Raw genomic sequence first — 14,713 nt, forward strand, 5'->3', positions numbered from 1 at the left:
ATCTCGCACGCACGCACAACATCACGCATATATTTCTCCCCATTAATTATTGTTAGAAGAGATGCTTCTCTCAACCTGAAGATGGCACTCTTTGTACACGTGAGCCTCAATCTGGATGCTGCGGTGCGTGTGTGCGTGTAGTATGTGTGTTAGCTACAGACCGGGGGAGCTGCCTAGCCTGCCTCTCCAGCGTTCTTGCCTCTTGTTCCAGTGCGCAGCAGTACTTCGCTCCAGTCTTTTGCTTTGTAGCCTACCACCGCTTCGCCGCCTCCTCTTTTTCTCCTCTCCCCGCCTATGCCTGTCCCAGCAAGCATCCAGCGAATGTTCGGTCCACCCCCAGACCCCCTACAGGGAACAGTGAGAGAGCGGTTCCGTTCTGAGCACACAGCATACTATTGAAAGCTGCCAAAGGAAGACGTGGATAATAAGTGTCGTTGTTGACGTAACCCAGGATTTTTTTTCGGTAAGTGCAAAGTCATCCCGCTTTACTGTGTTTATTCTAAGCTTCATTTCCTCCTCCTCCTCATGTTCTTACTCTTCCACCTTGTCATAGTGAAGGTTGGGAGAATAGGTGTTCTAGCCTACCCCGGGAGAGGACGAATGTGAACCGGGATGTTGTTGATGCGTGTCGTTTTGCGGTTGCAGAATTGTGTTCGCAGTTGAAGCGGTTATGTGAAGTAGCTTAAAGATGCATACACGCTAACTTTGATAATAGGTTTATAGCCCGTTATGTAGGCTTCATGTAGATATGATTAGGAAGGAACCGTGGTGATGGGGAAATCCGTTCAATTCTGACAGAGCTGAGCTCGCTCACCCGAGGCGGTTCTGCGCGTGAGGATTTGGCTCGAGTTCAATACACCGACTGACCCAAATTTAGCTAACCGTCGGCAGCGCGTGAGAGATTTAGAGAGAGAGAAAACAGAGCGAGAGCATGGAAATGTTAACTAAAAGAAATGCATACATACAGTAGCTGTATACTCTTTTGATATTGTTCTACATGGAATATTGCTTAAATAGACTAGCGTCCATTGGAGATGAATGTAGATCTAAAACGGAACGATGCACCTGCAAAGACAGGCGCGAGAAACAGAAGGAAAGAGATGGATGGTGTTTGGGGTGGTGATAAAAGCAGGGAGAAATGAGAGGTCTCCGTTTCTCACCACTGCCTTGGTTTAATCGATAGCTGTGGCGGGAGGGAGGGTTTTGCATCGGCTGTTTGGCACAGCGCAGTATTTTGACTTGGGGATGGAGAAGAGGTGGAGGAAGGGGGAAGAAGAAAGTAGGGTGGGGGTGATGTTTGGCATGCCTTCAGATTGTCAGGGCATTTCCATCTATACATAGATCAGCTGGGTTGGAGCAGAGTGCATACCCAGGAGCATCATCACCACTATTATCAAGGCCCTTCTGCTTAACCAATGTAAATAAAATAGAGTTTCTGTAAGTGGATTATTTGGGCACCATTGACAAATCTCCTTAAGGAACCTTAAGGGGATCCCTTCAACTCAATGTCGAGTCATCTTACACGCATGCATGCACAGAAACACACACGCGCGCGCACACACACACACACACACACACACACACACACACACACACACACACACACACACACACACACACACACACACACACACACACACACACACACACACACACACACACACACACACACACACACACACACACAATCTCTTCAAATGCAAGCGTTGAGGCTACTATCCATGGTGCTGAATCTCTCTGTCTCTGTCTCTCTCTCTCCCTCTAGCTATCCACTCCAGTAATTTCCTAAATATTAGCCTCTTTATGTGCAGTGGGCATGAGGCACCTTGTCCTTCATTATCTGAGCAGATGAATGTACAGCGAGGTGAATATATCCCTTCTGTCTCTCTGCAACGGGAGTGAAGGTGTTTTGTGTTGAAGAACCTGTCGGTTGGTCTATTGATCTGCCGGCCCAGTTCATTGGCAACCCATCACATGACAGAATGCTGACACTGTTCCAGAACGTTTCCCTGTGAGTTAGTGTTCTCTTTGAGTGTGTGTGCACGTGTGTGTGCATGTCAAATGATGAAGCGATAGAGAGGCTAAATATGAGTCTGAATGATCTTTTCTACGTGTGGTTTAAGACTGTCATTCCACACATCTATGAATGACCTTTGACATTTGTTGACTGTTCCATATTTATATCAGTTCAGTCGACTCTAGTATTAATGATAGGATGTATATACAGTATGAGCTTGCGTAATGATAATGACATACAGGCATGAACATGCTACTGCTGAATGCCTATACAATTATCTCCATTTCCCTGGCCATGTAGAGAATGAAAATACATGCCATGCGCCATTAAACCAAATGTGATCTATTATATTGACAAGATAGTCAAATGGCCACTCTAACAATGGAAATATGTGTCCTCAATGATGGAAGGCAGGCGGGAGGAGGCCAGATCAGGTGGAATCTTTCTAGCCAATGAGAGGGCAGATACACGTGTGAACAACAGGCACAACTAAGTATTTTTTTCTCAAAGTTACTGGAATGCCATGTACATCCACTTATATCATTACATTTGTAACAGCCATTAACATTATAACAGTTCTATTCGATCAAATAAGCTTCACATAATTCCATACTTTCTCATAGACCTCCATAGAAGAAAGGGCTTATCACACACGGACAGATTTTGGGCGGAGTAAATCGTCTCGCTTCACCTCTTCCGCTCTGATTAAACTCACTGTTGTTCCTCCCACTTCCTCTGTATATATACAGTACCAGTCAATAGTTTGGACACACCAACTCATTCAAGGGTTTTTCTTTATTTGTAGTATTTTCTACATTGTAGTGAAGACATCAAAACTATGAAATAACACAAATGGAATCATGTAGTAAACAAAGAAGTGTTAAACAAATCAACATTTATTATATATTTGAGATTTTTCAATGGCAGCTTTGCACACTCTTGTCATTATCTCAACCAGTTTCATGAGATAGTCACCTGGAATGCATTTCAATGAACAGGTGTGCCTTAAAAGTTAATTTGTGTAATTTCTTTCCTTCTTAATGCGTTTGAGTCAATCAGTTGTGTTGTGACAAGGTAGGGGTTGTATACAGAAGATAGCTCTATTTGGTAAAAGACCAAGTCCATATTATGGCAAGACCAGCTCAAATAAGCAAAGAGAAATGACAGTCCATGATTACTTTAAGACATGAAGGTCAGTCAATCTGGAAAATGTCAAGAACTTTGAAAGTTTCTTCAAGTGCAGTCGCAAAAACCATCAAGCGCTATGATGAAACTGGCTCTCATGAGGGCCTCCACAGGAAAGGACGACCCAGAGTTATCCTGCAGAGGATAAGTTCATTAGAGTTAACTGCACCTCAGATTTCAAGTAACAGACACATCTCAACATTTGCTGTTCAGAGGAGACTGCATGAATCAGGCCTTCATGGTCAAATTGCTGCAAAGAGACCATTACTAAAGGACACCAATAATAATAAGAGACTTGCTTAGGCCAAGAAACACGAGCAATGGACTTTAGACCATTGGAAATCTGTCCTTTGGTCTGATGAGTCCAACCGCTATGTCTTTGTGAGATGCAGAGTAGGTGAACGGATGATCTCTGCGTGTGTGGTTCCCACCATGAAGCATGGAGGAGGAGGTGTGATGGTGTGGTGATGCTTTGCTGGTGACACTGTCTGTGATTTATTTATAATTCAAGGCACACTTAACCAGCATGGCTATCGCAGCATTCTGCAGTGATACACCATCACATCTGGTTTGCGCTTAGTGGGACTGTCATTTGTTTTTCAACAGGATAATGACCCAACACACTTACAGGCTGTGTAAGGGCTATCTGACCAAGAAGGAGAGTGATGGAGCGCTGCATCAGATTACACTTTTTTGGTTACTACATTATTCCATTTGTGTTCTTTTGTAGTTTTGATGTGTTCACTGTTATTCTACAATGTAGAAAATAGTAAAAATAAAGAAAAATACTTTAAGTATGTGTGTCCAAACTTTTGACTGGTGCTGTACATCAGCTCTGTCATACTCCTGTGCTTGTCTATAGGTTACTCTGATGATCCATGAGGTATGGTGTTGTAGACCTGTTGTTCCAGGAGGTATGGTGTTGTAGACCTGGTGGTCCAGGAGGTATGGTGTTGTAGACCTGGTGGTCCATGAGGTATGGTGTTGTAGACCTGGTGGTCCAGGAGGTATGGTGTTGTAGACCTGGTGGTCCAGGGGGTATGGTGTTGTAGACCTGGTGGTCCAGGAAGTATGGTGCTGTAGACCTGGTGGTCCAGGGGGTATGGTGTTGTAGACCTGGTGGTCCAGGAGGTATGGTGTTGTAGACCTGGTGGTCCAGGGGGTATGGTGTTGTAGACCTGGTGGTCCAGGAGGTATGGTGTTGTAGACCTGGTGGTCCAGGAAGTATGGTGCTGTAGACCTGGTGGTCCAGGGGGTATGGTGTTGTAGACCTGGTGGTCCAGGAGGTATGGTGTTGTAGACCTGGTGGTCCAGGAGGTATGGTGTTGTAGACCTGGTGGTCCAGGAAGTATGGTGCTGTAGACCTGGTGGTCCAGGAAGTATGGTGCTGTAGACCTGGTGGTCCAGGGGGTATGGTGTTGTAGACCAGGGCTGTGGTGAGAATAGTCTCATGCAAAACAACAATAGAAGGCAGGCAGCCTGTAAGGGAATGCCAGGAGGATGAATTTATTAATGACACACAACCTTAGCAAGAACAAGGACAAGATAATTGGAAAGGTCCTAAGAAAGGAGACTAAGGACCAGGGAAAGGAAAAAAGGAGAGGAAACAAAGAGTGGATACAAGGAAAGGAGAGTTGAGAGCAGGGTGCTGTTGAGAAATATTTGGGATGTAGCCAGTAGCCAGCTAGACAGTAGTCCCTCTTTCTGTCTCCTAATGAGCCACTCTGCGATGGGTCTCCGTCTTTTCCTCCTCCCTCACATATCCCTCCATTCTGGAGGAAGAGAGATAGAGGGAGAGGGGTAGAGGGAGGCAGAGAGAGACAAAGAGAAAAACGGAGAGACCGTGATAGAGTTGATGCTTGAGAGAGAGAGGGAGACACAGAAAGGCAAAGTAAAATTGTGAGAGAATGAAAGAGAGAAAGGGGGAGAAATCACAACACGATGTACAGTGCTATATTTATCATCAATTATTCCAATGGTGTCTTTTTAACCAAATGAAAGGAGCATTAGCATACAAGCAAAAGCCCAGTGATAGTGATACGTCTGCGGTGCACCACATGCACACTGTTTGTGCCTTCCTGTCGCGCTCCCCGACGCAGCAAATTGGTAATTGGTTGGGCTAGCCAGGTCTCCCAAGGCTAATTGAGCATCAAAGTGAAGCCATGCCTGTTGCGCAACAATCATCATGATTTCCCCAGTCGTGAATAATCTATCCCAGAGTTATCCCTCACGTAGGGGTGAGGAGGTGGACGGGATGTGAGTTTGAGAGTGTGTGTATCAGAGTGTGTATGTGTGAGATTGTGTTTATGTGTGATAGTGTGAGTGTGTGTGTGAGAGTGCGAGGATGTGTATGTGTGTGATAGTCTGTGAGTGTGTGTATGAGGTGAGGGAGTAGGGAGTAGGGAGTAGGGAGTAGGGAGTAGGGAGTAGGGAGTAGGGACAATAGCTGTTATCTCATGTTGGACACACATTTCTAGCTTTGTCTGGTTCATTTTTCTGCCTGTGCACTAAATTATATGGTCTGCATTTTTCCCTCTCTAGCATCATATAAATCAATGGTTGTATAGAGTCTACACACATGACATTGATGTATTGTAAGTGTCCGGCCTCTAAACACAATATCATCTGTGTGTGCACCACAGCAGAAAAAATATACATATCCATACAGCTAGTCGACTGGCGCGTGGTTGGTTACAGTCGCCTGTTCTTTTATAAACTGACACAACATGTATAAACATGCCTGAGTGGATAGCAACACAATGACATGTTTTTAGCAGTGAAGAGATGTATTGACTGTGGCTGTGTGTGTGTTTATGTCTGAGAAGCAGCACCATGGTATTATCCCTTTGACTGGTCAAGTGGGAAATCATGTGTGAGAAAAGATATTGAATGCACCTGTTTTGATTGTCCTTGTATGCAGGTGTCAGTGTGTGGCATCTGTGATACACACCTGTTAGAATATGATTTTTTTCCCACTCTCGGGTTTATCAACCATTTTCTTTCTATTCAATCCTGGTGATGGGATTGTATTTGAGGGGTGACCAAAGGCCAGGACTGAGATCCATATCCACCTTTATCAGCCATGTGCATTAAGACCTCGAAATGAGATGGACACTGTTGCGTCCGCCGTTATATGAATGAGACCAAGGTGCAGCGTGGTAAGCGAATATCTTTCTTTATTTTGATGAACACCAAAAAAAAAAAAGATAAACGAACGTAAAGTTCTGCAGGCTAGACAGCAACTAACAAAATCAAGATCCCACAACTGACGGTGGGAAAAAGGGCTGCCTAAGTATGATCCCCAATCAGAGACAACGGTAAACAGCTGCCTCTGATTGGGAACCATACTAGGCCAACAAAGAAATCGAAACATAGATTTGCCCACCCAAGTCACACCCTGACCTAACCAAATAGAGAATAAAAAAGGCTCTCTAATGTCAGGGCGTGACAGACACAGCCATATTGAATAGCCAATGATTATTTCAGTTGCTTTACTGGACAGTATATGGCCTTTAGGCTGTGTTGTTGACCTCTGCATCGTGGTCCATCCTATTCCATTCTCACTGATGTTTGAGCCAATTAGGCCTAGTGTGTGCTGCCACTGTCTAACCTGTCAGTATAGTGGCTACAGCCCTGTATCTGTCATGTTTTGTCATTGATTATCATGTCTTGTCCCTGTGCTTCCCCTTCTATTCGTTTCCCTCTGCTGGTCTTATTAGGTTCTTTCCCTCTTTCTATCCCTCTCTCTCCCCCTCCCTCTCTCCCTCTCTCGCTCTCTCTCTCTATCGTTCCGTTCCTGCTCCCAGCTGTTCCTCATTCTCCTAACTACCTCATTTACTCTTTCACACCTGTCCCCTATTTTGCTTTCTGATTAGAGTCCCTATTTCTCCCTCTGTTTTCCGCTTCTGTCCTTGTCGGATCCTTGTTTGATATTTGCTGTTCTGTGTCCTTGTTCCGCCCTGTCGTGTTTTTGCCTTCTTCAGATGCTGCGTGTGAGCAGGTGTCTATGTCAGCTACGGCCTGTGCCTTCCCGAAGCGACCTGCAGTCTGTGGTCGCGTCTCCAGTCGTTCCTCTCTACTGACGAGAGGATTTCAGTTTTCCTGTTTTGTATTTACCTGAGATAATTTCCAGGATTATCGTTTTTGTTAAAGACTGGATTAAAGACTCTGTTTCTGTTAAGTCGCTTTTGGGTCCTCATTCACCTGCATAACAGTATCTCTGTCCAACCTGTCAGTATAGTGGCTATAGGCCTGTATCTCTGTCTAACCTGTCAGTATAGTGGCTAGAGCCCTGTATCTCTGTCCAACCTGTCAGTATAGTGGCTACAGCCCTGTATCTCTGTCCAACCTGTCAGTATAGTGGCTACAGCCCTGTATCTCTGTCCAACCTGTCAGTATAGTGGCTTTAGCCCTGTATCTCTGTCCAACCTGACAGTATAGTGGCTATAGCCCTGTATCTCTGTCTAACCTGTCAGTATAGTGGCTACAGCCCTGTATCTCTGTCCAACCTGTCAGTATAGTGGCTATAGCCCTGTATCTCTGTCCAACCTGTCAGTATAGTGGCTAGAGCCCTGTATCTCTGTCCAACCTGTCAGTATAGTGGCTAGAGCCCTGTATCTCTGTCTAACCTGTCAGTACAGTGGCTACAGCCCTGTATCTCTGTCCAACCTGTCAGTATAGTGGCTACAGCCCTGTATCTCTGTATAACCTGTCAGTATAGTGGCTACAGCCCTGTATCTCTGTCCAACCTGTCAGTATAGTGGCTAGAGCCCTGTATCTCTGTCTAACCTGTCAGTATAGTGGCTACAGCCCTGTATCTCTGTCCAACCTGTCAGTATAGTGGCTACAGCCCTGTATCTCTGTCCAACCTGTCAGTATAGTGGCTATAGCCCTGTATCTCTGTCCAACCTGTCAGTATAGTGGCTACAGCCCTGTATCCCTGTCCAACCTGTCAGTATTGTGGCTATAGCCCTGTATTTCTGTCCAACCTGTCAGTATAGTGGCTTTAGCCCTGTATCTCTGTCCAACCTGTCAGTATAGTGGCTTTAGCCCTGTATCTCTGTCTAACCTGTCAGTATAGTGGCTACAGCCCTGTATCTCTGTCCAACCTGTCAGTATAGTGGCTTTAGCCCTGTATCTCTGTCCAACCTGTCAGTATAGTGGCTACAGCCCTGTATCTCTGTCCAACCTGTCAGTATAGTGGCTACAGCCCTGTATCTCTGTCCAACCTGTCAGTATAGTGGCTTTAGCCCTGTATCTCTGTCTAACCTGTCAGTATAGTGGCTACAGCCCTGTATCTCTGTCCAACCTGTCAGTATAGTGGCTTTAGCCCTGTATCTCTGTCCAACCTGTCAGTATAGTGGCTATAGCCCTGTATCTCTGTCCAACCTGTCAGTATAGTGGCTACAGCCCTGTATCTCTGTCCAACCTGTCAGTATAGTGGCTATAGCCCTGTATCTCTGTCCAACCTGTCAGTATAGTGGCTACAGCCCTGTATCTCTGTCCAACATGTCAGTATAGTGGCTACAGCCCTGTATCTCTGTCCAACCTGTCAGTATAGTGGCTACAGCCCTGTATCTCTGTCCAACCTGTCAGTATAGTGGCTAGAGCCCTGTATCTCTGTCCAACCTGTCAGTATAGTGGCTTTAGCCCTGTATCTCTGTCCAACCTGTCAGTATAGTGGCTACAGCCCTGTATCTCTGTCCAACCTGTCAGTATCGTGGCTACAGCCCTGTATCTCTGTCCAACCTGTCAGTATAGTGGCTACAGCCCTGTATCTCTGTCCAACCTGTCAGTATAGTGTCTTTAGCCATGTATCTCTGTCTAACCTGTCAGTATAGTGGCTACAGCCCTGTATCTCTGTCCAACCTGTCAGTATAGTGGCTACAGCCCTGTATGTCTGTCCAACCTGTCAGAATAGTGGCTATAGCCCTGTATCTCTGTTTAGCCTGTCAGTATAGTGGCTACAGCCCTGTATCTCTGTCCAACCTGTCAGTATAGTGGCTACAGTCCTGTATCTCTGTCCAACCTGTCAGTATAGTGGCTACAGCCCTGTATCTCTGTCCAACCTGTCAGTATAGTGGCTAGAGCCCTGTATCTCTGTCCAACCTGTCAGTATAGTGGCTAGAGCCCTGTATCTCTGTCCAACCTGTCAGTATAGTGGCTAGAGCCCTGTATCTCTGTCCAACCTGTCAGTATAGTGGCTAGAGCCCTGTATCTCTGTCCAACCTGTCAGTATAGTGGCTAGAGCCCTGTATCTCTGTCCAACCTGTCAGTATAGTGGCTACAGCGCTGTATCTCTGTCCAACCTGTCAGTATAGTGTCAGTATAGTGGCTATCCAACCTGTCAGTATAGTGTCAGTATAGTGGCTAGAACCTGTCAGTATAGTGGCTAGAGCCCTGTATCTCTGTCCAACCTGTCAGTATAGTGGCTAGAGCCCTGTATCTCTGTCCAACCTGTCAGTATAGTGGCTACAGCCCTGTATCTCTGTCCAACCTGTCAGTATAGTGGCTACAGCCCTGTATCTCTGTCCAACCTGTCAGTATAGTGGCTATAGCCCTGTATCTCTGTCTAACCTGTCAGTATAGTGGCTACAGCCCTGTATGTCTGTCCAACCTGTCAGTATAGTGGCTACAGCCCTGTATCTCTGTCCAACCTGTCAGTATAGTGGCTAGAGCCCTGTATCTCTGTCCAACCTGTCAGTATAGTGGCTACAGCCCTGTATCTCTGTCCAACCTGTCAGTATAGTGTCTTTAGCCCTGTATCTCTGTCTAACCTGTCAGTATAGTGGCTACAGCCCTGTATCTCTGTCCAACCTGTCAGTATAGTGGCTACAGCCCTGTATCTCTGTCCAACCTGTCAGTATAGTGGCTACAGCCCTGTATCTCTGTCCAACCTGTCAGTATAGTGGCTACAGCCCTGTATCTCTGTCCAACCTGTCAGTATAGTGGCTATAGCCCTGTATCTCTGTCCAACCTGTCAGTATAGTGGCTACAGCCCTGTGTCTCTGTCCAACCTGTCAGTATAGTGGCTACAGCCCTGTATCTCTGTCCAACCTGTCAGTATAGTGGCTACAGCCCTGTATCTCTGTCCAACCTGTCAGTATAGTGGCTAGAGCCCTGTATCTCTGTCCAACCTGTCAGTATAGTGGCTAGAGCCCTGTATCTCTGTCCAACCTGTCAGTATAGTGGCTAGAGCCCTGTATCTCTGTCCAACCTGTCAGTATAGTGGCTTTAGCCCTGTATCTCTGTCTAACCTGTCAGTATAGTGGCTACAGCCCTGTATCTCTGTCCAACCTGTCAGTATAGTGGCTACAGCCCTGTATCTCTGTCCAACCTGTCAGTATAGTGGCTACAGCCCTGTATCTCTGTCCAACCTGTCAGTATAGTGGCTACAGCCCTGTATCTCTGTCCAACCTGTCAGTATAGTGGCTACAGCCCTGTATCTCTGTCCAACCTGTCAGTATAGTGGCTTTAGCCCTGTATCTCTGTCTAACCTGTCCGTATAGTGGCTTTAGCCCTGTATCTCTGTCTAACCTGTCAGTATAGTGGCTACAGCCCTGTATCTCTGTCCAACCTGTCAGTATAGTGGCTACCCTGTAGCCCCTGTCATCTCTGTCCAACCTGTCAGTATAGTGGCTTTAGCCCTGTATCTCTGTCTAACCTGTCGGTATAGTGGCTACAGCCCTGTATCTCTGTCCAACCTGTCAGTATAGTGGGTACAGCCCTGTATCTCTGTCCAACCTGTCAGTATAGTGGGTACAGCCCTGTATCTCTGTACAACCTGTCAGTATCGTGGCTACAGCCCTGTATCTCTGTCCAACCTGTCAGTATAGTTGCTACAGCCCTGTATCTATGTCTAACCTGTCAGTATAGTGGCTACAGCCCTGTATCTCTGTCCAACCTGTCAGTGTAGTGGCTACAGCCCTGTATCTCTGTCCAACCTGTCAGCGTAGTGGCTACAGCCCTGTATCTCTGTCCAACCTGTCAGTATAGTGGCTACAGCCCTGTATCTCTGTCCAACCTGTCAGTATAGTGGCTACAGCCCTGTATCTCTGTCCAACCTGTCAGTATAGTGGCTACAGCCCTGTATCTCTGTCCAACCTGTCAGTATAGTGGCTATAGCCCTGTATCTCTGTCTAACCTGTCAGTATAGTGGCTACAGCGCTGTATCTCTGTCCAACCTGTCAGTATAGTGTCAGTATAGTGGCTATCCAACCTGTCAGTATAGTGTCAGTATAGTGGCTAGAACCTGTCAGTATAGTGGCTAGAGCCCTGTATCTCTGTCCAACCTGTCAGTATAGTGGCTACAGCCCTGTATCTCTGTCCAACCTGTCAGTATAGTGGCTTTAGCCCTGTATCTCTGTCCAACCTATCAGTATAGTGGCTTTAGCCCTGTATCTCTGTCTAACCTGTCAGTATAGTGGCTACAGCCCTGTATCTCTGTCCAACCTGTCAGTATAGTGGCTATAGCCCTGTAGCTCTGTCCAACCTGTCAGTATAGTGGCTAGAGCCCTGTATCTCTGTCTAACCTGTCAGTGTAGTGGCTAGAGCCGTGTATCTCTGTCCAACCTGTCAGTATAGTGGCTATAGCCCTGTATCTCTGTCCAACCTGTCAGTATAGTGGCTATAGCCCTGTATCTCTGTCCAACCTGTCAGTATAGTGGCTATAGCCCTGTATCTCTGTCCAACCTGTCAGTATAGTGGCTACAGCCCTGTATCTCTGTCCAACCTGTCAGTATAGTGGCTACAGCCCTGTATCTCTGTCCAACCTGTCAGTATAGTGGCTATAGCCCTGTATCTCTGTCTAACCTGTCAGTATAGTGGCTACAGCCCTGTATCTCTGTCCAACCTGTCAGTATAGTGGCTACAGCGCTGTATCTCTGTCCAACCTGTCAGTATAGTGTCAGTATAGTGTCAGTATAGTGGCTATCCAACCTGTCAGTATAGTGTCAGTATAGTGGCTAGAACCTGTCAGTATAGTGGCTAGAGCCCTGTATCTCTGTCCAACCTGTCAGTATAGTGGCTTTAGCCCTGTATCTCTGTCCAACCTGTCAGTATAGTGGCTAGAGCCCTGTATCTCTGTCCAACCTGTCAGTATAGTGGCTAGAGCCCTGTATCTCTGTCCAACCTGTCAGTATAGTGGCTACAGCCCTGTATCTCTGTCCAACCTGTCAGTATAGTGGCTTTAGCCCTGTATCTCTGTCCAACCTGTCAGTATAGTGGCTTTAGCCCTGTATCTCTGTCTAACCTGTCAGTATAGTGGCTACAGCCCTGTATCTCTGTCCAACCTGTCAGTATAGTGGCTATAGCCCTGTAGCTCTGTCCAACCTGTCAGTATAGTGGCTAGAGCCCTGTATCTCTGTCTAACCTGTCAGTGTAGTGGCTACAGCCCTGTATCTCTGTCCAACCTGTCAGTATAGTGGCTATAGCCCTGTATCTCTGTCCAACCTGTCAGTATAGTGGCTACAGCCCTGTATCTCTGTCCAACCTGTCAGTATAGTGGCTACAGCCCTGTATCTCTGTCCAACCTGTCAGTATAGTGGCTACAGCCCTGTATCTCTGTCCAACCTGTCAGTATAGTGGCTACAGCCCTGTATCTCTGTCCAACCTGTCAGTATAGTGGCTACAGCCCTGTATCTCTGTCCAACCTGTCAGTATAGTGGCTACAGCCCTGTATCTCTGTCCAACCTGTCAGTATAGTGGCTACAGCCCTGTATCTCTGTCCAACCTGTCAGTATAGTGGCTACAGCCCTGTATCTCTGTCCAACCTGTCCGTATAGTGGCTACAGCCCTGTATCTCTGTCCAACCTGTCAGTATAGTGGCTAGAGCCCTGTATCTCTGTCTAACCTGTCAGTATAGTGGCTATAGCCCTGTATCTCTGTCTAACCTGTCAGTATAGTGGCTACAGCCCTGTATCTCTGTCCAACCTGTCAGTATAGTGGCTACAGCCCTGTATCTCTGTCCAACCTGTCAGTATAGTGGCTACAGCCCTGTATCTCTGTCCAACCTGTCAGTATAGTGGCTACAGCCCTGTATCTCTGTCCAACCTGTCAGTATAGTGGCTACAGCCCTGTATCTCTGTCCAACCTGTCAGTATAGTGGCTACAGCCCTGTATCTCTGTCCAACCTGTCAGTATAGTGGCTACAGCCCTGTATCTCTGTCCAACCTGTCAGTATAGTGGCTACAGCCCTGTATCTCTGTCCAACCTGTCAGTATAGTGGCTACAGCCCTGTATCTCTGTCTAACCTGTCAGTATAGTGGCTATAGCCCTGTATCTCTGTCCAACCTGTCAGTATAGTGGCTATAGCTCTGTATCTCTGTCCAACCTGTCAGTATAGTGGCTATAGCCCTGTATCTCTGTCCAACCTGTCAGTAAAGTGGCTATAGCTCTGTATCTCTGTCCAACCTGTCAGTATAGTGGCTATAGCCCTGTATTTCTGACTCTATTTGATTCTGGAGCCAGAAGGGAGATGAAACGAGACACATTGTAATACTCCGAGCTGTAGCAGTAACGCAAGCACGCACACGCATGCACACGCACACACACACACACACACACACACACACACACACACACACACACACACACACACACACACACACACACACACACACACACACACACACACACACACACACACACACACACACACACACACACACACACACACACACACACACACACACACACACACACAGATAATCACACTCATGCACACACACTAAGTTCTGCTCATCCTAAACGCCCCTGGAGTGTAAAGCTATAAACTCCACAGCATAGTATTTACAGCTATATACATAAGTATATGGACAGCCCTTGAAATGAGTGGATTCGGCTATTTCAGCCACATCCGTTGCTGACAGGTGTATAAATTCGAGCACACATCCATTCAATCGCCATAGACAAACATAGGTAGAAAAATGGCCTTACTGAAGATCTCATTGACTTTCAATGTGGCACCGTCATAGAATGGCACCTTTCCAATAAGTCAGTTTGTCAAATTTCTGTCCTGCTAGAGCTGCCCCGGTCAACTGTAAGTGCTGTCATTGTGAAGGGGAAATGTCTAGTAGCAAAAACGTCTCAGCCGCGAAGTGGTAGGCCACACAAGCTCATAGAACGTGACCGCCAAGTGCTGAAACCTGTAGTGCGTAAAAATTCACTGCCAAGTTCCAAACTGCCTCTGGAAGCAGTGTCAGCAGAAGAACTGATCGTCGGGAGCTTCATGAATTGGGTTTCCATGGCCAAGCAGTGGAAACGCATTCTCTGTAGTGATGAATCACGCTTCACCATCTGGCAGGCCGACGGACGAATTTGTGTTTGGCCGATGCCAGGAGAAGGCTACCTGCCTCAATGCATAGTGCCAACTGTAAAGTTTGGTGGATGAGGAATAATGGTCTGGCGCTGTGTTTCATTGTTCGGGCTAGGCCCCTTAGTTCCATTGAAGGGAAATCTTAACGCTACAGCATACAATGACATTCTAGACGATTCTGTGCTTCCAACTTTGTG

The 14,713-nt window shown here is 46.6% G+C and overlaps 1 protein-coding gene across 1 annotated transcript in view; it reads left to right on the forward strand.

Annotated features, from left to right (window-relative positions):
- The first annotated feature begins 219 nt into the window (after nucleotides 1-219).
- ctnnd2a (catenin (cadherin-associated protein), delta 2a) overlaps nucleotides 220-14,713 on the forward strand; it is a 439,609-nt gene continuing 425,115 nt past the window's right edge. Inside the window, exon 1 of the mRNA XM_046292625.1 lies at nucleotides 220-463. The gene's annotated coding sequence lies outside the window, so the exon portion shown is untranslated. The remainder of the gene's footprint in view (nucleotides 464-14,713) is intronic.

This window comes from Oncorhynchus gorbuscha, linkage group LG12 (genome assembly GCF_021184085.1).
Source record: "Oncorhynchus gorbuscha isolate QuinsamMale2020 ecotype Even-year linkage group LG12, OgorEven_v1.0, whole genome shotgun sequence".
Lineage (NCBI taxonomy): Eukaryota > Metazoa > Chordata > Actinopteri > Salmoniformes > Salmonidae > Oncorhynchus > Oncorhynchus gorbuscha.